The sequence below is a fragment of the Fukomys damarensis genome, unplaced genomic scaffold (genome assembly GCF_012274545.1).
Source record: "Fukomys damarensis isolate Sample0158 unplaced genomic scaffold, DMR_v1.0_HiC HiC_scaffold_6, whole genome shotgun sequence".
Classification (NCBI taxonomy): domain Eukaryota; kingdom Metazoa; phylum Chordata; class Mammalia; order Rodentia; family Bathyergidae; genus Fukomys; species Fukomys damarensis.
This window is the reverse complement of record NW_022900918.1, coordinates 36,078,996-36,104,189: the sequence shown is the minus strand read 5'-3', so window position 1 is coordinate 36,104,189 and position 25,194 is coordinate 36,078,996. Positions and strand designations below refer to the sequence as shown.

The window sequence follows — 25,194 nt, the reverse complement described above, 5'->3', positions numbered from 1 at the left end:
GGAGGAGTTAGACATAAATCATGGAATGACCAACTAATACAAAGTGGCAGCCCTGAGGGACATATAGGAAAAAGCACAGTACGTATACAATTTGATAGTATCTTAAGTTTCAGGCAACCACCGAGGGTCTTAGAATGTATTCCCAAGGATAAGGAAGGAATTCCATATAAAATCCTGTGACCATGAAGGAAAAGTTTGACATTTGGGTCTACAAAAAATTTAATATACAGCAAGCAACACATATAGTTATATAGACCAGGGGAAAATTCTACACCCAAATAACAAGCAAATTACTTAACATCATTATATGCATACATATTTTAATTAAAGTTCATTTGAAATGTGGACTAAAGAAAACAATAATAAATACAAAAAGAGAAAATAAAAGTGGCCACAAAATATGAAAGTCTTCTCATTCTCTCTAGCAATGAAAAGGAAGCAATTTGAAACAAGAAGATAACACTTCTAGACTTCTGATGGTTTAGAACAGCCTGGAAAGTATTGCTAGTGGTTACCTCTAGGAAAGAGAGGGACATCAAGAAAGAGGTAAGTGTGGGCCACAATCCCCTTACTCTATGCAGTTCTGTATTGCTTCATTTTCTTTTGCTTTGCACACACACTGTTTGCACCATTGCATTTTTATAAACAGAATGGAAAAGTCATCATGGGCTCATATGTATGATTAAGAAAGACTTTATTATATAGGTGATACTTGGGCTTGAGGAGTGAAAAAGACTTGGAGCAATGTTCTCAAGAGAGGAAAATTGCCTGCAGGAGACCCTCAGCAGTGTCTGCGGTCATTTTTGGTTATTGAAAGAGGAGGAGAGGTTCTGGCACCTGGTGATCAGAGAATCCATGGATGCCACAGAAGACCCTTCAGTGCATGGGGCAGATATCCTTTCCAGGGAATCCTCTGGTCCAGAACATCAGGGGTCCCATGGTTGAGGGACCCTTGCTCAGAAAAAGGAAGGGGATGTGTGTCTCCAACCACAACGGCCTGAGCAAAATCCACAAGGAGAGAATCACCAACCGTGAGCACAGGCGACCAGGACAGTTGGTGAAGCTGGAGCTGGGGTTCAGGCGCCCTCAGGTGACCACTCAGCACTCCACAAATATACTCCTCAGAATTTTATCCTCTTCAGGGGACAAAGCAGAGGGAAATGAAGAAAACAGCGTTAAGCCGTTTTGGTTGACTTGCATTACTTCAGACTTATTCCATTTAATTTTATACCCAATGATTACTTAAAAGGTTTCCATTTTAATCAAGACTATTTACTAGAGGACTGTTCTGCATAAAACAATACCACATGTAGGTAATGCCATTTTCAATGTCTAATTTTATGCTTTTTTCAAAAATTGTGTTACACAAAATGATTAGTAAATACTCAGATCCATCTGATAAGCTGGATTAGGGAAGCCTGGCATGAAGGAAAAATGATTAGGAAAATAAAAACTAAAATTCCAGTGAATTCCTGCTGCAGAGTGTTAAAGTATATGCTGGTGATTTCTATCCAGAAGATGAACTCCAGAATTACAAAATCCAAGATGATACAAAACCCACCTACCCAAACCAAAATAGTGATGCCTGGCACTGTCACACCCTGGGAGAGTAAGGTTTTGCTTGCTAGGTTGACCAAGAAAAGGGAATGAATATGATTTCTTTGGCCAGATATCTTTGCAGACCTTGCCCTATGTAGAGATTTGTCAGAACCAAGATATACTCCGGCTCTTTTCCTGTCTTAAAAACCTCTGTTGACAATAAAGAACAGATAGTGTCCAACTGTTCCGGGCTGTGCTATCACTCTCCCAAGACTTCAATTCCCAATTATCTTATTTCCTGGGGAGACTGTCCAGAAGCCTCCTTGATTTACCAGAGTGAGCCTGGACTTTGACACAAACAAATTTCAAAGCCAGGGCTCACCTGGCAGCTCCTCTAAGCAAATGCATCTCAATGGTCCAGAGGGACTGTTGGAGACCTCTTCAATAACTGGAGAAAGAGGCAGAGGACGTTCATCTCCCTTAGCCTGGGCAGCTACAAATGCGCTGGTTGTTTTGCGCAGTTCAACTGAGAATTGTGTTAATGAAAGCAAGGCTGGAGTCCAATTCCCGTGTGGTCAGTCTAATTCTCTTCTGTTGCATGGCCACCGGATCGACATGAGGAAAGTTCCTTGGGCTCACAAGAATTCAGTGGAAATTGTGGATGAAATAAAACAAAGGTAGGATGAGAAAACACAATCTTGTCCATAGAATAGGAATGGTGCATACACAGAACTTCACTGACTATTTGTATATAGTATTTTCTTGAATGTTTTCTCACAGATCTTCATTAAGTGGTAAAATCAATCAACTTTTGTGGAAAAGAGAAACTGAATGAGAATTAAATGCCCAACTCATGCATTGCCCACAGAAATAAACAACATTCAGGTTCATTTTTTTGCTCTCATCTGCTCTTCTTGTCTTTACAGAAATTCCCTAGAATAAAAGTAAGGCTAGAAAATTATGAGAGAAATTCCAAAAAACCCTGTACTTTATATGCTACATCTATTTATACTCACCTAGATAAGGAGATGGTTAGTGACCACATTGAACCTACCAGGGTGGCCTTCACCAAACATGCTACGATGGCACACTTCTCAGAGTATGTGTCAGAGTGTGTCCGTGAGCCAATGTCAGAAACATCTGCATACAGAAAGGATGCACGATGGCAGGGGATTTAGTTCAGTGATTCTGCTGCCTGCCTGGCAAGCGCAGGTTGACCCTAGTTTGATCCCCAGTACCAGAAAGAAAGAAAGAAAGAAAGAAAGAAAGAAAGAAAGGAAGGAAGGAAGGAAGGAAGGAAGGAAGGAAGGGGAAGGGGAAGGGGAAGGGAAAAGAAGGGAAGGCAAGAAAAGATGCATGGGTGGTCCTGGGACTTCAAAGTTTGAGAAGCGCTTCTCTAAGAGAGCTTTTAATGGCTGAGACTTGTGCCACATATTCAGGGTCACGAGTCCTCAACAGCTGTTTCTTGATGTGACAGTCACCTGCTTTACATGGTTGGTATCACCTGGTGCTACTCTGTGAGCACCTTGTATGATGAGAATTCTTGTCTGAGCCTGCAGGCACTCATGTGATGTTACAGTTATCAAGACATCTAAGCCCTCAGCATGAGAGAGTAATCAACAAAGCTTTCCAGCTCATCATGTCCTTTCACCTGTGAGTAGAAAACAAAGGCTTCCCCCCAGAATGAACAGATCACACACTTATTTGTTGCCTAGGTCAATGCCACTGGCTTACATGTAGTACCAAGTGTTCACAGCACATGGAAGTGTCATGTGAATCTGTTGTGCTGTGGACGGAATAGGCTACAGCATCATTTGTGAATGTAATTGTTGGCGAATAGAAATGCTAAATATTGAAATGCCATAGGTTTGAGAGTTTCAAGTGTAAAAGGTGTTTCATGCATAAAAAAGCGGTTGTCTTTTCAAAACTTGGGAAACTGCTGTCATATGAGATAATTGAAGCAGTCTTTGAAGCATAATGTAACAAACATTTTGACATGCTAAACTGTGGCCTAAGAACGAAGCAACTCCTAAGAAAAGGAGTAGGGGTCTTAGTTCAATAAATCCAGAAGAAGGAACACAGAATTCAGCATTTATAGTTCAGTACTATTTGTTTCAATATCTAATGAGATAAATGTAGATGATTAGAAAGTCGCATGCCCCTTTGAGACATACGTTTCTGCTTGACATGCTGAATGTGAAGAACACACTTCTAGCCTAAATACTAAGTCTAACTGCTCTCTGCTGTCTGGTTTTCTAAAATTATCTGCCAGGCTTACCAGTGCTATGCTGGGTGATGTCTTCTCAGAGACAGACAAAATACAGAACAAAGATCATAAAATATAAAGAGGGATTCCTTTGATCTGATAAAAAAAAAATCAATCAAGCTGATTTTTGTTTTGCTCCTTGGGTGACTATCTATTGCAAACAGGCCTGCGTTAGGAAGACAGAGCCCTGCTTGTCCATTCCTCTTTGACCAGGCTTGTCTGTGCCTTCGGTCCAGACCTCCCTCTGACAGCTTGTGTACTGGGATCTTGATATGTGTGCTGATGCTGGAAGGAAAGGGGCCCTGTGCTGCCTGGGGGAAGCGCCTAGCACAAAGACAGTGGTGTTGCTCTGGAAGCGGGCTAGCGGTTCTACTGGTGGGACAACAGCTGGGACCGACCAGCCAGTCTCTGCCTCATCTTCCTCTTCTTTTGCTAAAGACTCCTTCACACTTTCCAGTCATCTTCAAACGCATCACTACAGCAGGTTTATGCCTCTTCTGATATGGCAGACATGCTGGATATTTATTGTGATGAAAAACATAGAACACTGTGATTAAATCCTCAGACAGCTAACAGTTGAAAGGGGGTCTTGGACTGGTAATGTGTGACCTTTTCTCATCATTAAAACAAGAACTTTGGCCAATTCCAAGAGAGGTGAACCTGGACTGAGCTCCTATCCTGATTAGAGCAAACAAACGGCAGAGCAAAATGACTATGTGGATAGATGATGGATCCAGAAAATATCCCAGTCTCTCCCAACTTCCTGGAGAAAGGTGCATTTACATCACTTGAGTGAAACTGGTTCGGGGTGTTGGGTTTCTCAAATGGTTTCTATGTCAATTTTCTTAAATCAATGGTTTCTTTACCCAACTTTGTCTAGACTTCGTGTCAGAGACTAGAGGACAAATACACATCTGCCTGAGGGCTCATCTCTTGTCATTGTGCAAAACAGAAAGCTCTAGCAAGGGGGCCTTTGGAATTTATCATAGCAACTCACAATTTTAACAGCCTCCAGGTTGTGTGGAAGTTGGGTGCTATAAAACTGTCTTTCAGTGAGCTCTCAAAGTGCATTTACAAAGTGAGTTACAAGCATGATCCCCACCCCTTACCTTTCTTTGCAGACTGTAAGAATCTTGCAAGGTATCACCCAGGCTCATGTCTCCTACAGGTCAAAACAGGATAAAGTTTATAAAATGAGTCTAACACAGTTTTGATATGGATGGTCCTTCTGAGAAGGAAGGAAGAAGGTGTCATTTAGTTTCTCAAATTTTAGTAGTGAAAAAAAGCATTTCAAGAACTTTGATATTGACTCGCTCATGTCAATCATTAACAAAAATGAGATTCAGTTAGAAAATAAACTCAAATCATGTGTGTCACTGGCCTATACAGAGTTATTTGTATTCAATTCATGGTGCCTCCTATAGAATTACTGCAGGCCATAGACCCCATTTATAGCCTTTACCAAGAGTGACAGCATGACTTTCACACATATGTTTATCTTTTTAGATTTCTATCACCAAAGCCTCTAGGCAAACACACAGGCCAAAATTTCGTGGACTGCCTGCCCCACAACTTTCTCTTCACCATTCCAGAAAGCACTGCAGTGAAACACAGCCTTGTCAACAGGCAGGCGTGTCAAAGTTTAATTTACATCAAAACCATCCATTTTCACCGGTGTCACCTGATACTGCTTGCTAATCTTAGTAGTACAGCGAACTGTGGGAAAGAATCTATCCATTTTCCAACCGTGCGGAAAATTCGACATTCACTGTTGAACATGGTTAAACGTGTATCCCACCAAAGTACAGAGTCAGTGCAGAGGCCTCCCTTTCTACTATTGATATTTAGTCTACTAGTTATTTTAAAACATATATTTAGAAAAAAATTATGTTCCAGAAATAGGATGTGGAAAATTTAGCCAATATCTTTTTAGGCCATTCCCTTTGGCTTTTCTACAATGTCACTCTCTCACTTAGCCTATATAATACAAGGCATTTTTTATTTGTTGCTAGTAACTGATTCTCTTCTTTCAGCAGAATGCTTTTAAATCTTAAATTTTAAGCTTTCAGTTATGACCTTCAAAGATGATGCTATGTAGAATAGATGTTTATGAAATGAAGCTTTATCTTCTCAACCTCACTAAAACATAAAGGTGAGGCCTTACAATATTCGTGATATCTCAAAAACATGGAATCATAAAATTTTAGAGCTGGAAGAGACATTTAAGATTCATAGGCCAATCTTATCTTTTTAAGAATAAGGAAATGAGAGAGCTGGGGAGGTTAATTGAGCATCTCATTCTCAAGGTCACAGAAGTAATTAGTTCAGACCAGAAATTGAACATCCCAACCAAGCCACATCTCAAAAAAAATCAGTACTTTCTTAAACCAGATGGGCAAAGTAAACCCCAAAGCAAACTAGAAGTAAAGCTGTGTTAGCCATCCTCACACTGAGATGGAATAGCTTTGATGAAATATTGAGATATGAACATCTTCCCAAGTAAGCATCGAAGACAAATGAAGCTTTTAAGGTCCTCTGGCTTCATCGCATCTATGGGAACCTTTAAGTTCAAAGTTACCCAGCAATCTCATTAATAGGTAAATAATAAATAACTACGCTTTTAATAAAGAAGAACTCCACCAAAACCTCCTTTGAGTCGCCTTCTCCATATCCCCAATTTCTAAAAACAATACCTGCGACTTAGTGGGTTCCTCAAACGAAACATTTGTTGGTATTTACTAATGAATTAATAAACATATAAATAGAAGAAAATGGGTCAACCAATGTGACTGTAAACAAAGGCTGGTGGGTTTCTGGAACCTGCCATTCGGTTTATGACTGGTAACACAACTTAGAAGAGAAAGCCCAGACCCTGGACTGGGCAGCCTGACGGGAAGCGGGAAGGCTGACTGAGAAGTTTATCTTCAGGAATCAACTAACCCAGAGCACCATTAATAATCTGAACACGGCGCAAGACCACAGGAAAAGACAGAAACAACGATCTGCCAATTGCTACTGGCCTGTGTGAAATGAATGTGTCTGGAGATCTCGCCTGGTAGGAAATGAAGACTTAATCCCTTTCAGGGTTCTGCAGCTACACGTGTGTTTGAAAATAACAGATATATTGAATATTCTAGAAGCTAAACTTCTTCTTTCTTTCTCACCACTACACTGAATCCTGCTATAGCTGTCATTTGTGTAAATCATTAAATTTCTGCTTTGCATCTAGCTATGGCAAAAACAAGAAGAACATAATGGATGAAAAACGAGGTTTTAAAAGAAGTCTCAAAGGCTTTGGAGGGGGGTCCTTTGAGGGGGCTACTAGGCTCATTTCGGAATGAAGCTTTTAAATTTTTAAAATAAAAACATACATATGCAGTCAACATAACATTTAAGTCAATGATAATAGCAAAGGTAATAAATATAAAATGTAGAAGGCTATAAAAGAAAACAATTCTATTGAAATATGCATATCAAACTTATTAAGAAAAACCATTATAATTTTCCACTAATGATAAGTTAATATTTTTATGCATTTGCAACTACTGAACCGCCATGGAATAGCACCTGTGATTCTTATATGTGATAAAGTTCACAGGTACGGTTGATACCATCTGTGGGTTTGTCTGCATGTAGAAGTTCAATTGAGGATAGAAAGAAATGAAAACAAACGTGCCAACTTCTCCCATCCAACTTAATAGAAGTATTTAAATTCTCCCACAGACTCTCTGAGGCAGTCGGGCTAGAGGTTGGGATCCCCAGACTTGGTGTAAGGCAGACCCCTAAAGTGGTATTCCAGCAGTGCTATGAGGGATCTGTGGCATTGGATATAATGTTTAACTTTGAAGACTTGCTTAAAATGGGAAGAGAGGTTCACATTGCGTACACTTGTTAAAAGGAATGATGTGTATAGCATGCTGGTATGCATTAAACTCTATTATACTTTGATTCCCAATAGAATAATTTTCCTCCTTAATATTTTAGTTGTTTAGTATAATTTAAATTCCAAGCAAGCACATAAAATGCCTTCTCCATTGATGAGGATCAGATTCCTCTACATCTCAGCAACTCAGTTCACAAAAACCAACAAAAATAGGGTCCCTGATCAAGTTTGTGCATGTAGTACAAACTTTGTCGGCAGGAAAATTAAAGGAATTTTTCATAAAATTAACAAAGTACTAAAATGCTTTTACACATCCTGATGAGAAGGGAAAGGAAGATGAATTTGAAGCCCCATGTTCACTTGATAGCTGAGAAAACATGGTGCTTCCCACCATAGGTACAACTTGATGCTGCTATTCACATCAGTGAGGCATTTGTAGGAAACTGACCCAAAATTCTTGAGTTTCAGAGAAAATACACAAAAGGGACTCTGCGAGTGTGTGACGTAAATTTGAATGTGCCTCCTCTGAAGCAGCCGGCGCACCTGTGGTCACTCCAACAGGACACTTGGGTGGCCAGCCCGCAGTCACCCCAACCCAGAGCACTAATATGATTTCACTCAACTTTGTTCCTCCACCCTCACACACGGTAAAGAAAGCAAAAGCAGATGTTACTTTGGTTGGGAGGAGAATCAAAGACAGAGAAAATATGATTTGCTGCCTTTTTTCCCATTTTGAATATTACTAAATAAAATTTCCCAGCCTGACTGCTACTTGTTGTCAGTACCTCCATTTGGCTGTTATGTTGGCCTTTAGCTGCACATGAATGGTATCATTCACTTAATCAGACATATTTTAAAGACTGTTACTTTAGTCATTCACACTCAACAATTGTTTATCAGGGTCAGTGACAGCATTAGACTCTAGAGACAACAAATACAAATGGAAACTTGTCTCAAATTGGTCACAGAAGCATATGCCTGTACTCCCAGCTACTTAGGAGGCTCAAGCAGAAGGATTACTTAAACCCAGGGGTACAAGAACAGCCTGAGCAACATAGCAAGGACAGGCTCCCCGCAAAAAATAAAAAGCTGAAAACAAAAACTGTTCTCTGTTTTAAGAAGCTTATACTTTCATGTGCAATATATTAAGCATATTCAGGGTTTTTAAGATGAGTTCTGGTCTACCTATATCAAAAATGCCTACTGGACTGAAAGTTCTTATGCCTCTGCTTTAAAAATGGCTACAATGTTCACATGAATGAATGAGTCAATGAAGGAAGAATGCTTTCAGGGATGAGTGTGGGTGAACACGCTTAGATGTCTGATGAATGAAAGTAAGGATCTTTACTGTGCTCCAAAGAAGTGGTACCATTGTCAAGGAATGACCCAAGATAGGAGAACTGATTAGTTGCCAATTGAAAGCAAGATTAGTTTGAAAAATAAATCTCATTCATGCATTTATTCTACTTTAGGAAACCCAAAGAAATTAAAATTCCCAGAAAGAAAGATTAACTGAGAGATCTGAAGAAAGAAATTGCTTTTTTTTCAATAAAAGGACTCAAAATGAGTTGGGGGTACTAGCAAAAGAAGAAAACAAAGGGGAAAATGGTAACCTACAAAGTTATCTATGTTTGTGGAAATAAAATAGGGCCCAGGAGACAAAAATATAGGAAAGCAAAAGATCGACACGTGGTTCCATCAGAAGGTGCTGTCAGAAAGGCAAGAAAAGAAATAGAAGCCAGAACATCGGAAGAGGAATTAGGGAAACAACAGAGACACGTTGCCATCCCAAGAAAGACAGCCTGCTTCCTGAGATGCTAAATTGTATCTCTGAAAACATGGTAACAGAGCAGGATTTGGATAAACAAGGACAAGGAGAGAGAGACACATTCATCAAGCATGAGCCTGGGCTAAGTGATATTGAGTACTGGAGGTTCCCTGCAAAGCCTAGAAAATTTTATGACTCTGTGAATACCTTAAAAAAAACAAACAAACAAAAAATATGAACATATGCATTGAAAGCAAAAGAGTGGAAGGAGTGTAGAGAAACAAAGTTTTTTGTAAAAGTAGAAAATAAAAAAAAATAAAAAAAAAGAGAGAGGGACGATCATCCCAGATAGCAAACCTAGTTTGGTTTTTTAAAGACACTTCCCTAAAGGCAAGAAGATCGCAGGCTAAGGCAGTGCGCTACCGGGAGATGCTTCATAGCCTGGTCGAATGAAAGTGATTTTAGGGGTGCTGAACAAGCCGTGGTGAGTAGCTGCAGGAGCTGCTAGATCGCGCCCAGAATGCATTTCCCCATAGGACCTCATACCGCTGGCTCTGCACAATGGTTTATGAGTGCCCACAGCACGCTTGTGATCTGCACTGTGCGAGTAACTTGTCCCGAAATGCTTTCTTTGGGTTGAGAATCTCACTCCTGCTGGGATCCGAGCCATAGATCCAGAGGACCCGGGGCAAAAATGTTGATGACTAGCTCCAGAAATGTTCATTTAACCAGTACCCCGTAACTCCCTGTGTAACCCATAAGCTGCCAGCTGGGGAGAGGTCTGCTTTCACTGCACATCTTGGCTTGAAGCAACTGAACAAACCAAAGTTTTGTGGCTCAGAAACTGACAGAGGAGCCAGAGATTCTGGTTTTTCTCCTTTCCCTCATCTAATTACTTCCTTCAACCAGGAGACTGGCTAGATGCGAGGAGGGAACACCTTTGCTTTTCTTTCATGGGAAATCCAAATTTAAAGTTTCCTTATCCTCTGAAATAATCGTTCCTTCTACTAAGGTAACTCCCCACCTCCCAAAACAGTATTTATTATGGAAACTTTCTTTGGAAAATGGATCTTTAACGTTTCAGAACTTAAGCATTCCTTTTCATCAAGAATTCAAGTCCTTTTAAGAAAGATCAACATTTCCAAAATTAACATTGTAACTTATAAGGGACAAGCTTTGACTCCCAACCAAGTAACACAGAAACCCCTATTTCCTTATAAACTTCCATCATTTATTTTCTTTTCTGAAATTTTATTACTTTAAAGTGAACTTTTAATGCAGTTGTATTAGGACCAAGAAAATTAATATTAAACTACTGGAAGTAAAAAAAATCAAGGCACCTCTGATTTATGAATTATGTTTTTTAAAACTGTCACTGAACCAGTTCCCTGACTGTTTAGTACATATCGAAGCAAGAGACAAGTTTCCTCAAACATTTATAATGAATTCTGAGGTTGGAATATGCTGAAAGAGAATGATAATATCTTCGATTAATATAATTTTTCTATTTCCCCAGATTCCACAATGCTTTGTAACATTTGTTATTATACTGGCAAAATATTCCTGTTAGAAGACTCTGTCGTGCACACCATTCCCTTCAGCGTCCTACACAGAAAGTGTTGCTGTCTCCCATAGCATTATTTACACGCAAAAGACACAAAGAACTTGCCAGAATATTTATCGCCCAGATTTTTCCCAAGGTCTGGGTGTCCTGTTAAGTCAACACTAAAACTTTGTGTTTCTGACACTGTTTTGCCTTTTTAGCAAGGAAAAAAAAAAAAAGCTCAACAATTTGCCATTTTTATAAGTTGTTTCTGTTAAATTATTTTTCCCTACCTTCTTTGATAATAAAGGGAAGATGGATCTCAAAAGATGACAGTCTTAATTATTTTTCTTATCTGTGAAAGCTCTTTGTTTTGAAGAACAATAAAGGACATCTAGGTATAAATGTTCCATCGATACCAAGGAGAAGACCTGGATAGTTATGAAAATAGCTCCAATAAGCACATTTTATACATTGTGCAAATTTTCCTTTCAACTAGTCTTCTGTTAGATTTTAAGAAAATGTTTCTTCCTTAAAGAAAGACTATGAAAGCTCATAAATGTTTTAAGGATGGCAGTTAAAAATCATCAAAAGGGCCCAAAGAGCAAAGATTGTGCTTGGTGAAATAAGCAGAAAAAGTTTTCTGGGGAGGTCCCTGGCTGAGAAGTCCAGCACCTCCAATGTGAAAGGCATGAATCACACTTAGGAAAATAATGGTAGGATACAAAGGACCAGCCCCCAGTAAATGCTAGAGGCAGATTCGGGGCAAAAGAATCACTTTCTTCATTGCAGAAAAGACACACCTATAGCAGTTGTATCAATCAGCTTTCTCTACATAAATGATACTCACAACTCAAAGGAGAGGATTAATTTGGGTACAGTTTCAGAAGATTCAGTCCATGGACAGCTGGCCCCAAGGCAGGAACAACATGGAGGAAGGGTGTGGAGCAAAACTGCTTAGAACATGGTGGTCATGAAATAAAGCAGGGAAACAGAGCCAGAGAAGAGGAGACCATTTATATATTACCCGAGATCACACCTCCATGATCCGCTGAGATACACAGAAGCGTGCTTTACTAATACCCCACACAGCTCCTAAGCCAATCAAGTTGACAGATAGATTTAACCATCACAATGATATAAACACAAGACAGGAGGAGTGCTTGATGAACCCAGGATAAGTAATATGTGGTTCCTACATCCTGTTAGCCATCAAAGGTACCCAATAAAAGAAATTTCCCATGAGAAAAAGAAGTTGTCTCTCTAAAAGTTAAACTAGAAATATCAAATTCCCAGAGTACCTACCTCTTGAAGACATTGTAAGAGACGTTATCTCAAAAAGAAGCAAAAACAACAACAAAAAATCAAGGATTTCTGGGCTTTGAAAAAGATGGATTCTAGGGAAAAATGTTTAGGAAGTATAACCTTGGTATAGAAATGACCCAAAAAAAAGGACATGTGAGTACATAAAACATTGTTTCTGTGCATCAGAGAACAGGGATATTCTGTGATTTGACCACTTTCTTTTTATAAGGACCAAAGGGCCCAAGACTGAACCTTTTGTCCATGAGGGAAACTGAATAATCCTTAAGTGCAGGTATAATTTAACGTACCTGTCCTAGACAAGAGGAAGTATGCTTGAGATCCTTCATCTTCCTAACTCTGATTTCATCTAAAGTTAATATCTTTAATCTAAGTTACTTTTTTTCAGCAAGAGAATATCTGGATCCCTGATCACAGTCTCAATGTATAAGCTCTCCACTGCAAAGGAAGAATCTGCATTCTAGTGTCTTTATTAGTATGTCATAATTCATTAATGTCAGTCCCCAGGGGTGATTCAATGTTTGGGATACCAAACATTCAAGCTAGGTGTCTCCCTGAGATCCTTGTCCACACCCACTTCAGACTCTGCCACTTTTGCAGTTTCATTCCTAAACTTCAGCCAAGGTTTGATGCTTAGAGAAGCAAAACCTATGAATGGTGTGTTTGTGTGTGTGTGTGTGTGTGTGTGTGTGTGTGTGAAGTATAATAATGTTTCCTACTCCCAATAATGCTCTTCAAGATGTCTACCTTCCATTCTCAGCAACCTTTGAGATTTTTCAGAACTGCAGAGAGAATCAAGGGAATCAAGGTTGCTAAGGAAATGATCTCACAACAGGAAGAACATCTTGAGTCTTCCAAGCAGCCATAGTAATCACAAGGGTCCTTAAACATACAGTAGGGAGACAGGGTCAAAAGGAGAATATAGCAAAGGAATAGGGTCAGAGAGATGCCCCCTTGCTAACTTCAAGGGTAGAAAAAAGGGGCCATGAGTCAAAGAATGAGAGTTGTCTAAAAGCAAAAAAAGGAAAACAACAAATACTCTTTTAAGAGACCCCAGAAGAAATGTGGCCATGCCTATACTTTGACTTTAGCCAGAAAAACCCATGCTGGTCTTTGACCCCATTGGAAGATGACAAAGAGACACTGTTTTAGGCCACTGTGTTTGTGGTGATTTGCTACAAAGGCAATAAGAAACCCATAGAGCATACGTCTAGGTAAAACTGAATTGTAATCCGGTGAAGTTAAACTTTTTAAAAAGTGACCATGTAACATACGATATAAAGAAATTGCTATATCTTCCATGGTGATTAAGATCATGGACTTTAAAAGTTGAAAAATCCAGATTTAAGTCTTAATTGGGGCCATTTAATAGTAATAGTAGAAGTTATTCAACTTTTCAGGCCTCAATTTCATTATTCATTAAATAAAGCAAATACATACCTCAAGGATTATAGTGACAATTTAATAAGATAAAGTTGCCTGGTCCAATAAAAATGTCTGTAAAGCACTCTTACCTGGTAAAATATTTGATGACAAGAAATTATACAACAATTTCAAACATTCACATGAGCTCCTGTTAGGTGCTGGGGCTGTCACATTGCACAAGACAGACACATAAAAGTAACTCTATAATGTTAACACCCTATGACAGACCACAGATGAGAAGATGGGGGTTCTGACTAGGTCTACGGGTGAGAAAACACTTCTTAGAGGAAGTAAATTCTGAATAGGAGCATTCAGAATAAATAGGAATTAGACCAAGCTAGTAAATGAAAGAAGATTGGAAATGTCTTAGCCAAAGAAGGCAATGTAGAAGACAATGCTCTAGGGCCTGGCACTGGGCAGTCAGAGGAATTAGAAAAAGCAGTGAAGGAGTCAACTTCCGATTAAAGCACCGACCAAACGCAGAGTATCTTTTTCTGATGGCCATTGCTACAACTGAACAAGATCATGTTTGTGTTCTAGACAGATCATTCTACAGAATCTACAGTATGGCGACAAATTTTTAAAAATTAAAATGACATAAAGGCAATAGAAGCCAGATCAACTACTATTATTGCTTTTATATTCAACTATATAAAGAACAGGAAGGAATGTGAGAAAAACATGAAATACACACTCTTATGCTTTAAATCTCGAATGTTCCCCAAAAGCCTTACGTGTTCAGAGAGGGACGTGTTGGAAGGTGCCTGGATCAGTGGGTTAACCCATTGGTAACTTCAAAGCTGAATGTGTTATTCAGAGTGAAACCTGATTGGAGGTGGTCAGTGGGGGGCCTGACTCAGAAGCATCTTTTTGTTTTTTTTACCAGCTCTTCCTTCTCTCTCTGCCTTTTCACGGGTTGAGCACTTTTCCTCCACCTCTCTACTGTGCTGTTCCTGCCTTGGAACCAGCTAACCATAGGCTGAACCCACTGAAAACTGCAAGGCAAATTAACTTCTACTCTTTTAATAAGTAAGCTGCAGGTATTTTGTTCCAGCAATAGAAAAATGACTAGAAAGTAAGGACAACACTAGCAATTTTAGCTGTACGTGTTTTATCTCAATAAATCATTGCGAGCAGCATGGAAATTTTAATTTTCCAGAGAGAGAGGGGAGAAACCCATCTATGAACAAAGAAATCTGAGAAGGGCAGAGGCCAGGATATGGTGTCCAGACAAGAACTCAGACCCAACAAAAGATAACGCCCGATGCCTCCCCGTTACTCTGTGCTCCCAGGAGAGTTCTCAGTGGAACATAGACAACTGCACTGCAAGGTGTGACTTAACGCAGGAACACACCTGTGTCAATTTGGGCCTCATTGGAAAGAAAGCCATCCTAAAAACTATTGCTCATTCAAAACCACAAACACCTCAAAACCCTGCATTACTATCAGCCAGTGTGGAAGACTAGAAGCTCTGCCACTTTGGGCTTTGCTTCACCAGGAGAAGGAATGATGTAGATGAAGGACCCAGAGAGGCGACATAAGTCACAAATAGCCCAGGGCTGGCTGAAGGGACGTGTCCTGCGGTGAGGGTACAGTGGAGCAGGAGCACAGAAAGGCAGGGCCACTCCACCTACCAGTGCTGGGCGAGCTTCCTCGTCACAGAGCCTGGCAGGAAACACCCCACAGTTCCAGCAAGAAACCCTGTATGTATCACTGCAAACTCTTCTACATATGTGAATACATCCCATACCGCGCAGAGACTGAGAAGGAGCAACTTATTAAAGCCACAGAATATGTAAATAAGTTATAGTTTTAATTGAAGGAGTAAAATTGTGACTCATAGATATGAAAATGACTACATGTTGAAGATTTTATTTAAGTATGAAATGAAGAAAATAGTGAGGAAAAAATACCACCAAACGAAAAGCAATAAATGGGCAAATGGAAGTAAAGAAGCATCTTTAGCCACAGGAAGGGGAAGCCCTTCACCGGCTGTCCTCCTTCCCCTCTCCAGCCTCTGGAAACCACCATTCTACTCTCTGCTTAAACATTTTTAGGTTCCACAATGAGTGAGATCAGGCAATATTTGTGTGTCTGTGTCTTTCTTATTTCACTTAACACAATGTCCCCCAAGTTCACCTACATTGTCCCAAAAGATGGGTTTCGTCTTTTTGTGTCTGGGTAGTATTTCATTGTGTAGATACACCACATTTTCTATACTCATCCATCCATCGATGAACACTTGGATTGTCTCCATGGCCTGGTTACTGTCCATAATGCTGCAATAAACATGGGAAACCAGATGTCCATGCAGCATACTAAAGTCATTGCTTTGGGCTACCTACCCAGGAGTTGGGTTGTCAGACCACTTAGTAGATTTAATATGTGTTTTTTAAAAACCTTCATATTGGTTTCTATAAGGGTTGTACTAATTTACATTCCTTCCCACAAATAGTGTGCAAAGGTCCATAATCATAGGTTTAAAAGGAGAAGCCAGTATCCAGCCCATCATTTTGTGCTGAGGGTAGTGAATTGAAAATACTGAGGAGTGTGTATAGCTAAGAAGCCACAGCCAGAGTACCTTACTGATTCGTGTTGTGGGCAGCGTACTTCCATGTTTTTTAATGAAGATCGGTCTCTTCGTATTTGATCACAGAGCCTACCTGTGTGAGTTTCCTAGTTTTCCTGTTCATTTCTCCCTCCACTCAATGAGAGCGCTCTGACCACGAAGTTCTGATCTTTCCCTGACTCTAACACCATCCAAACACTAAGCCTGAGCCTTAGAGGGTCCCAAACACTGCGATGACATATGAAAACTCCAACCCACCAGTTGTTTGTTTATAATGCTTAATACTGGATCAATGTAGCATTCCAGAATAAAGCCCAAACCACCTTCCTCTAACTGAGGTTACAGATGTTAGCAGGATTAGGGCTGGAAGAAGTCTGGCCGCAGAGCAATAGACAATGACTAGAACTGCTTACGGACGGGGTAATCGGACAGCTCGCACCACTAAGTTGGGAATTTGTTCTGAGACACAAAGCAAGAAGCATGTGGGAGAGATGCAAATGAGCAATAACTTCCATATGAGGCTTGTGGGAAAAGTAGATTTGAAAACTCCAGAGAACTCCCAGAACTTCAGAAAGGAGCAAACAATCTGCCAATATGTTGTTTCAAAGGCAGAGGATTAAAAATGAAAAGTTAAGTTTGGGTTGAAAGGCAAATTTTGCCTCTAGATGCCAAAAGTAATTGTAACACAACATGGGCTAGATGTTGAGAAGCTCCCAGAAGCAACTTTACATACACACAGTGGTCATTTCAAGTCCAGGAGATGGGAGGACATGAAAAACAGCTGCAAAAAATGAGACTATGTAATAAACTAAAAGTGTAAATAAGGATCAAAATGTATAATTGATATTTTATAATAGGAAAAAAGATCTAAAGGAGTAGGGAAGTGGGAGGGGTGGGAGAAAGGTAAGAAGGAAAAAGAAAAAATAAGAGAAAAAGGGAAAGAAATGGAAGCAAAGTCTTTGTAAATAGGGAAGGGTAGAGGGGGTGAAGGGAAGGCAGGGTAATGGGGAAAAAATAAGAACCAAGACCTGCCATGTAAAGGTGCAAGATGCCAATGATGAATGTAACTTTCTGTGTACCTAAAATGTACCAAAGAAATGAGACTATAAAGTATTTAGACCCAGATTCAGATGTTGATGATTACACGTCAGTTATTTTTTTAAAGCAGTTCTCTTATATATGTTCCATCTTTAGCCAAAGTCAAACAAAATAAAGACAAAATAAATATATTTTGTGAAACCTTTCAACAAAGAAATAGCTCCTTGCCTTCTGAGAGTCTGAATGCAAAGAAATATATTTTATGAAACCTTTCAACAAAGGAATAGCTACTTGTCTTCTTGGTTGGAATCTGAAGGTCCTCTTTGTTAATGGAAAACCCATTTTGGCATTTGGAGATAATGTACTTTGTTAAAACAAATGAAAGCTCTTCCCATCTCCCTGGATGATTCTCCCTCTCTCTCTCTCTCTCTCTCTATCTCACAGTTAGTCCAGAAATTTTACAAATATCACCAGTGGCACATTAAGCTGATGTGCCATTAAGTCATAAAGAGGAGGAGAAACATGTATTTATTACCACTGTGTGTGAGGCATTGAGCTAAGCATTCTGTCCATCTTATTAAACTGAGTGAACTGCACTGCCAGACACAATGCTAGCTATAAACAAAGGAACATGAAAAATCTGTAAAACTTAGAGCAGAACATAAATAATCACACCAAACAAGCCAAACAACGAAACCACAGAGTTTGGATGCAGACTTGATCCCTTCAGATTTGAGAGACACTTGGTGCTTTACTTGATAAATGGAACGCAATTTGGTTGCTCCGTAAGATTTCTTGAAATGATACTTTTCTATGATTAAAATTATACTTCAAAATGTTTCTCATTATATTTGTTCAGTAATATTTCTTGGCACTCAGCATATAGCAGGCATTGTTCTAAATTCTGGAAACATACCAACAAACCAAACCAGAAAAAGGGAAGGGGAGGTGAGGGAAAATGAGAGGAGGGAAGGGAAGGGAAGGGAAAGGAAATCCAATCATTGTACATTCGTGTTACATTAGATATAAATGTGCTGGTGTCTTTAGGGATGGATAAAACACCTTACTCATTTTTGAAAGTCTCCTTAAACATTCCAAAGAAAAGAAATTAGAGGCCACAGTAATCTAATTAAATTAGTAGTCATATGATCAAATACAGGCAGATGTCCCCACACTCAGTAGCCCCACTGTCCTGGTAGAGCACCTGACCTTCTGGGACTGCAGAGTGTGTAAGAGTAGCCCCAGCGCCACATCATAAGGACACCAGGGGTGGCCCAGGAGTCCTACAGGACTCATTCCAGTCCCAGCTCTGCCACCCTCCAGTCCCAGGCTGTTTGTGTCAGCTCCACAACCCAATTTTTCCAGCTGTAAGAGGATAATAATGCCTTCTCCAAGGGTGGGTGAAAGAATCAAGGGAACCTATGTAGAAAGCACCTGGCATACTGCAAAGCTCTTTGTTGGAATATATTTTTATTATTAGCTGCACATGGTAATCATACTTATGGAGCCCAGTGCCACATTTCACTGCATGTTTATGATGTGTAATAACCAGCTCGGGCTAACGGGCATATCTGTCACCTCGGACGTTAAACATCCCTCGGTGTTGGGAAATCGCCTCTCTTTTATTCCACTTTATTTATTTATTGTTTGGTTTTGAGACAAGATCTCATTAAATTACTCTGCCTACTTCTGAGCTCTCAATCCTCCCATCTCAGTTTACCAGACAGATGGTATTACAAGCATGCAGCACTCTGCCTGGTCCGAAAAAATCTCTTCTGAGCTTTAATAAATACAATCATACTAGGAGAAGAACTTGAGCTACTGCTGCCATCCCGTTTAGATGTCTCAAGAGAGTCAATAGTCAAGGTCTGTACAATGCTGTCAACGTTTAACCCTGAATAAAGCCTGGTCATCTCTGTCAGCCATACTTGGGAGTGGAACCAGAACACGAACTGCATGATACACACGCACGCGCGCGCACGCACACACACACACACACACACACACATGCACAGGAAGAAAAAGAAGACAATTTTTACTTCATATCTCTGAAGCTCACAGTTACTGCGCTTGCCCTGTGTTCTTGCTGCACAGCAGTTGAATGTGAAGAACCTCTAGCCCTTGTCTGTTGCACACTTATACTTAGGAGCTCAAAGCTCTACTACGTTTCTCAACCACAGAAGAGTTAATGATATTTAGCTCAGCAGTACTCTTCCATAATTGTTCAGTACTTTGAAGCTGCCCAGTGCCTCAAGCTAAAAGCACTAAGCCACTCCATTAAAACTGTTCGTGTCCCCAAACAGTCCTGAACTAGGAGTCGCAAGCCCATTCTGGGCACAGCACCTCTGAGGCTGATACAGCTCAGAGGTGCTGCGTCTCTTTTCTAGCCATCTAGAGCTGCACCCTCGCTGAGACCATCTCTGATGCTCTGTGGGTGAAGAGGGAATGGATCAGTGGATGAATGGAGGGTGACTGGTGAAGGAATTGGAGATTGCTGATGTTTCCATACCTGTACTTCGCATTTCTCTACACCTGGGTCATCACTGAGACTTGGCCCCGACAGAACTCAGTTTTCAGACATACTAGGACGAGAGTGATGGTAATTCACAATTTGAAGTGCATCATTACTTCAGTGATGGATGCGAATATGGGTAAACAAATATTTTGTACACAGATGATAATTCAAGACAAGTTCGTATGCTGAGAAGCACGGGATTCCTGTGACAACCAGCGTATCAACCTTCGTGTGTGGTCATTGACAGAGCAGCCCACAGGCCTCCTTCACAGTGTGTACACTTGAGATTCGCCTTCTCCCCCAGGAAGAAGACAAACAGAAGCCCTGGGCTGGAGAAATGTCACACAGGTGACCACCGGTCACACTTTGGACTTTGTTATTTTACCCACTCTTTATAATCGGTTTCAGTATTTAATTTGATTTTGAAGTTGTAGTTAATCAAAAGGTATTTTTCTTTTAGTACCACATTCTCATTTCCGTCCAGCCAACTCTGCAATAACTGGAATTTCAGCAACTTATTCCTCATTAAATGCCTATTAGAAACACCTCCCCTCTGTATGTTTTGGATGATAGTTTGTATTTCAGATCACCTTTTTATAGCTCTTACACTCCTTTCACTGATAATCGTACTTTGGTTCCTTTTCATATTCGAGTTGCATTTTTATTCTGCTTATTTGGTTTTCATTGTCAACATTCCAGACTGGGTTTCATGTAAATGTTTCTTGAAAAATACATAAATATTACATCAATGTCCAAAAGTAGGAAAAATTTCTCCCAACAAAATAGTACTAAAATATATAACATTCCAATTCACTTTACTAGGCCTCTAGGCATGCTAGAAATAAGAGAAAATTCTGGCTCCAAAGTTGCCATATTCCATATTTTTTAAAAAATATTAACCATTAATTTAGCCCAAAGGTCAACTTTTTAATAGAAAATACTTGATCATTCTTAATAAAATATTTAAAAGGTGAAAAATACCTGGAAGAAAGCATCTAAAAGAATTAGTGATAAGTTTAAAGTAATCAGCATGCACTTTCCTTAGAGGCCAACATTCAGAGAAAGGAGTTCATTTGATTTTATGGACAATATAGTGATGTTTGGCAGATTCGGTAGTTTTCCCCTTTTTAAAATTTAAAAATTTTGCCACTGAAAGCTTTCCAGATTGGCAGCCCTAGAAATCTAAGTTAATCCGTGGAATCGGTGCCCGTGAAATTCCATCCTTCAGGTGGGAGATGTAGGTTTTCAATGTGTGAGTTTTTCAGCCTTAATTACCTTCGCCCTATAGCACAGCCATAATGAGTCAGAGACACCCCTGGAAAAGCAATTCAACCACTTTGTCCCCGATGAGACATAATACTGACTTCTTAGTATTCGGGAGGGGAATTTAAACTAAGAAAAAGGAGAATGGAAGAAAAGAAAAAGACACCTTTCTCTTTAGGGACGGGTACAGATCACGCAGCCTGGTCACTAATATTATTTAATGTACTGTCTACATGGTTTCTAACCCCATCTGAGTAGGATACAGGAAAAACATGAGCCTCACAGAAGGCTCTGAGTGTCCCCATGTGTAGGACCACAGAGATATTTGGCTGTAATGATTAAAAGAACCACCCTTGAGCTTCAAGCTTCAGCTCTTCTAAGACAAGCTTCCTGGGTGATCAAATGTTCTCCAGGTCAAAAAACTTTATACCAGCTAAGAAAGCTCATTATAAACATGAATATTCTTGTTGTTGAGCTATAGTGTCTCTTCTTCCTAACCTGGGTCCTATAGCATGACAGTCAGTGGTCCTAGTTCTATCCCTTGGGCCCAGTTCTGTAGATATGTTTTGAGTCTTCCTCTTTCTAGTCAAATCAAAGTTAATAAAGCAACAATCAGTCTCATAAGTTATTGCTACTTCTTTCTCTAGGCCTGTCTCCAAGTGATCCCAAACTCTAAGAAAGTTTTTCATTTTGCTCTTGTCAGCACTGGGATGTGTTCTGAAGCTAAAGAATCTGTTTCTGTTTACCTTCCTTGTATTTAGAAAGCCTGTGTTACTATTCTTAAATCCTGGAGAACATTTTATGGACCATTCAGTGTATGAATAAAGTGTTTCTAGGCATTTTGTTGTGAAAGAGACAATTTGAACGAATGCAAAATTCTAGGTTTTACAAGAAAATCAGAGAATCTGAATTAGAATTTTCTAAACATGCACTATGCCAAAATAACTTAGCTGTAAATACTGACCATAACAAAACCATTAAAGTCCTTAGTCCAACAGAAAATCCTCTTGTGCTGAGACTCACACACCTCCAGTTACTTTGTTTTTATTCTGCACATTTTGTTAAACTGAAGCATATATTGGCTACATAGAAACGAAGAGAAACCATTGAATACAGGCTTCTCTTTGCTCCCAGGGGAATTCTCAGCAGGGCTGGGGTGCAAAACATATTAAGGATTTCTTCTCTGGGCTCTCAACTGTCAACTTTTCCACTCTCCATAAAATTTGTCGTAGTCAATAGACTACTGCAAAATGAGACACATGACAGTTGCATTTTTTGCCCTGTAATACATGTTGTTACTGATTTAAAGATTTCAGAGTAGTGAGAAGTGTTAATGAATTCTGAATGTCATAAACAGTGAGGGAGAATCTCTACAGAAAGCACTCATGAGGTATTTAGAGAATGCATTTTTAAAATATATGCAGTAGGCACTTCTGTCAACTATTTCAGAGACTGGTAAGAGGCAGTTGCCTAAATACGAATATTCTGAGATTTCACCCCTGAAATTCCTACTGGCCTCTAAGGAAAGCTGTTATTACAGATTTCATTTCTCTACACCACAGAATGACCCACCCTCTTCAGAAATGAAGCAAGGTTGGAAAGAGGCAGTCCGGGGGAAGAAGCAGTTCACCAAACTTCTTCAGGTAAATGGCGCTTAGTTTTCATTTAATTTCACCTGGGGGTGCTGGCAAACATCACTGAGTCTCATTCGCATGAGGGAACAGGACTCCTGTTCCACCAGCCATCTCTGCCAAAGAAGCCACACCTCTGGGTCTATCCAACACCATGCCAAGGCTTTGGTCTAAACAAAGTGTGAAGACCAGAATGGGCTGACAGCTAACCGTGCTCACTTTTATAAAACAGCATATCAAGTTCTTTAGCTGGCAGTTAGATTTGTGGCTAACTGTAATGATGTAGTTTTCTTGAAGCCTTATAATCTTTGGACCTGTTTGTTTCCAAAAGTGCACACATATTTCATTGAGTTCAGTGGCTTCCCCTTTTGTAACATAATGAGCAAGAGAAGTTAATACAAAATAAATTCTGTATTGGGGAGGTTTTAAAATTAATAATAATAATAAAATTATTTTTCAAAAATAATTTCCATCTTGGGAATATTCAAAACCCTACTCATCTATAAGGAGATATTCTTTAGAGTTTAGTTTAATTTAGGTGTAGAAGTTCCTCTCTGCAGGGAAATGAGAAACACGGTTAGAAATGTGATCAATGTCCTGCTTTAGGAACATTTTCTTTTCTCTCAGTATGGAAGTTAATTCAAACTTACAGGCAAGAATAAATAAAAATAAGTTCCATCTACTGAAGACCTCTGTGAGAAAACCACTTCAAGTGTTCTTTTTATACGAGTTGTATTTTAACCACAATAAACCAAACAGTTGTATTTCTTTGCTTTATTCACACACCCCGTTATTCTAACTGGCAAGAAAACGTGTCATAAATGTGAGCCAGGGGGGAAACACAGGGCTGCTGATTGCTGATCAGAAGCAGTTCAATGCGACCCTGGTCCAGATGATTTACTAAAAGCTGATCAAAATCTCGTCTGGAGAAGGGAAAATGAGACCTAATGCTTGGGAATAAAATAAAAAGCAAACATGGCAAAAGCAGAGAAACGTGTTTTCACGAAAATCCAATAATCCCGAAACGCATATAAACCACTCCCTTGCTCTGCCTGAAAGTGCACCCCTTGCTTGATCTGTGGACCCTTATTAAGAGGGGAGGAACATTGACCATCCCTCCAATATGCCAAGTACTTCTCTCCAAGTTGGAGCTGCTAGGTTTCCATCACAAATGAGATGAGAGTAGTAAAAGTTAAAATTTACTTCTCAAAGGAAGTTGATTTTAATACTCCACTTTCGTGAGTGTGTAAATCATGCAGAATGCGATGTCTTGTAAACAAACCGAGTTTATGCCCAAGGAAGAGATTGTAAAATATGACACTATCCTTGGGGAAGCCACTTAGCCAACTCAGACAACTTCACCACAGCCTTCGCATTCTTACACCTTAAACGTTCCCCCCTAAGCTCCTCAGTTTATGTGCAAATAACCATCTGTTTTCTGAGTAACCAAGTGAACATAGCCCATTCCTGTGGAAGCTATTGACTTCTATAGCTAATAAATACTACACAAAGCAAGCAGCAACAGGAAGTTAGGACAAATGGATTCGGTTTCTTTTTGGATGCTCCATAAAATACCAAAATGATTGCAAACACCATAACTTAAACACACAATAATTGAGAATTTCCCAAACATGATTTGTGACTCTACATATTTATTTACACCAAATGCATCTTGTGGTAAACTGATCTTATTTTATAGATAAGTTCTCCTGTAAAAACCAGACTAAGAGTAAAAAGCACTCCATCAAAATTGGGGGAGGAAAAAAATTACTGGGAAAAATTCATTTGAATCAGTGGTCTTTAAAAAATAACAACAACAAAATGTCCACTTTATAAATTCCAAGTTGGGTTTAGAAATTTGTTTTGAAAGACTCTCGAGATGATCTTAGATGCCTCAGCCATACCTAGGACGTTTCCAGACTGGATCAGTTATGAGTAATTGATTCTTTCAGTGGTCTTGGCCAAAGTGGAAGCGAGCTCAGTGTCCACGACATAACCAGCTTGAAGCAGGTTTCTAGTGCGGACGGAAAGCAGCTCCGACTGGCCCACTTGAATGATTCTGCTGTGTACACAAGTGCGAGCCGTGTGTTACCAAGATCTCCTGCAATTTAAGAGGCAGGGCTTTTCTTCAGTCTGGGGGAAGGGGTGTTGATGCGGGGCGGGGGGCAGAGCCTCGCAGTGTGTTTGTGGCAGTGTTGACCGGACATCTTGGCCGAAGTGTCACATTCCGTTTCTCAGCCTTTCCCAAATTTATTTCAGTCTCTCCCAGAAGGATTCACCAAACGGTTAAAGATCATGCTTAATAGCCCTCTGATATAAGGAAAAGATTATATTTAATGTATTTGAATATCCTTTTCCCTATCATGTTCAGCATTTCACAATTCAGAAACTTAATTGGTCTGCAAGGATACAAGGGGGCAAAAAAAAAAAA

General features: G+C 39.7%; 2 long non-coding RNA genes across 2 annotated transcripts; one reads left to right on the top strand and one right to left on the bottom strand.

Annotated features, from left to right (window-relative positions):
* On the top strand, nucleotides 1–22,755 carry LOC104848591. The gene is made up of 3 exons (XR_776468.1): nucleotides 1–78; nucleotides 426–546; nucleotides 22,695–22,755. It is a non-coding gene; the product is annotated as an uncharacterized LOC104848591 (long non-coding RNA).
* LOC104848590 lies at nucleotides 613–13,085 on the bottom strand. The gene is made up of 4 exons (XR_776467.2): nucleotides 12,613–13,085; nucleotides 4,915–4,967; nucleotides 2,556–2,679; nucleotides 613–1,136 (listed from the first exon to the last, which is right to left on the bottom strand). It is a non-coding gene; the product is annotated as an uncharacterized LOC104848590 (long non-coding RNA).
* Nucleotides 22,756–25,194: the final 2,439 nt, after the last annotated feature.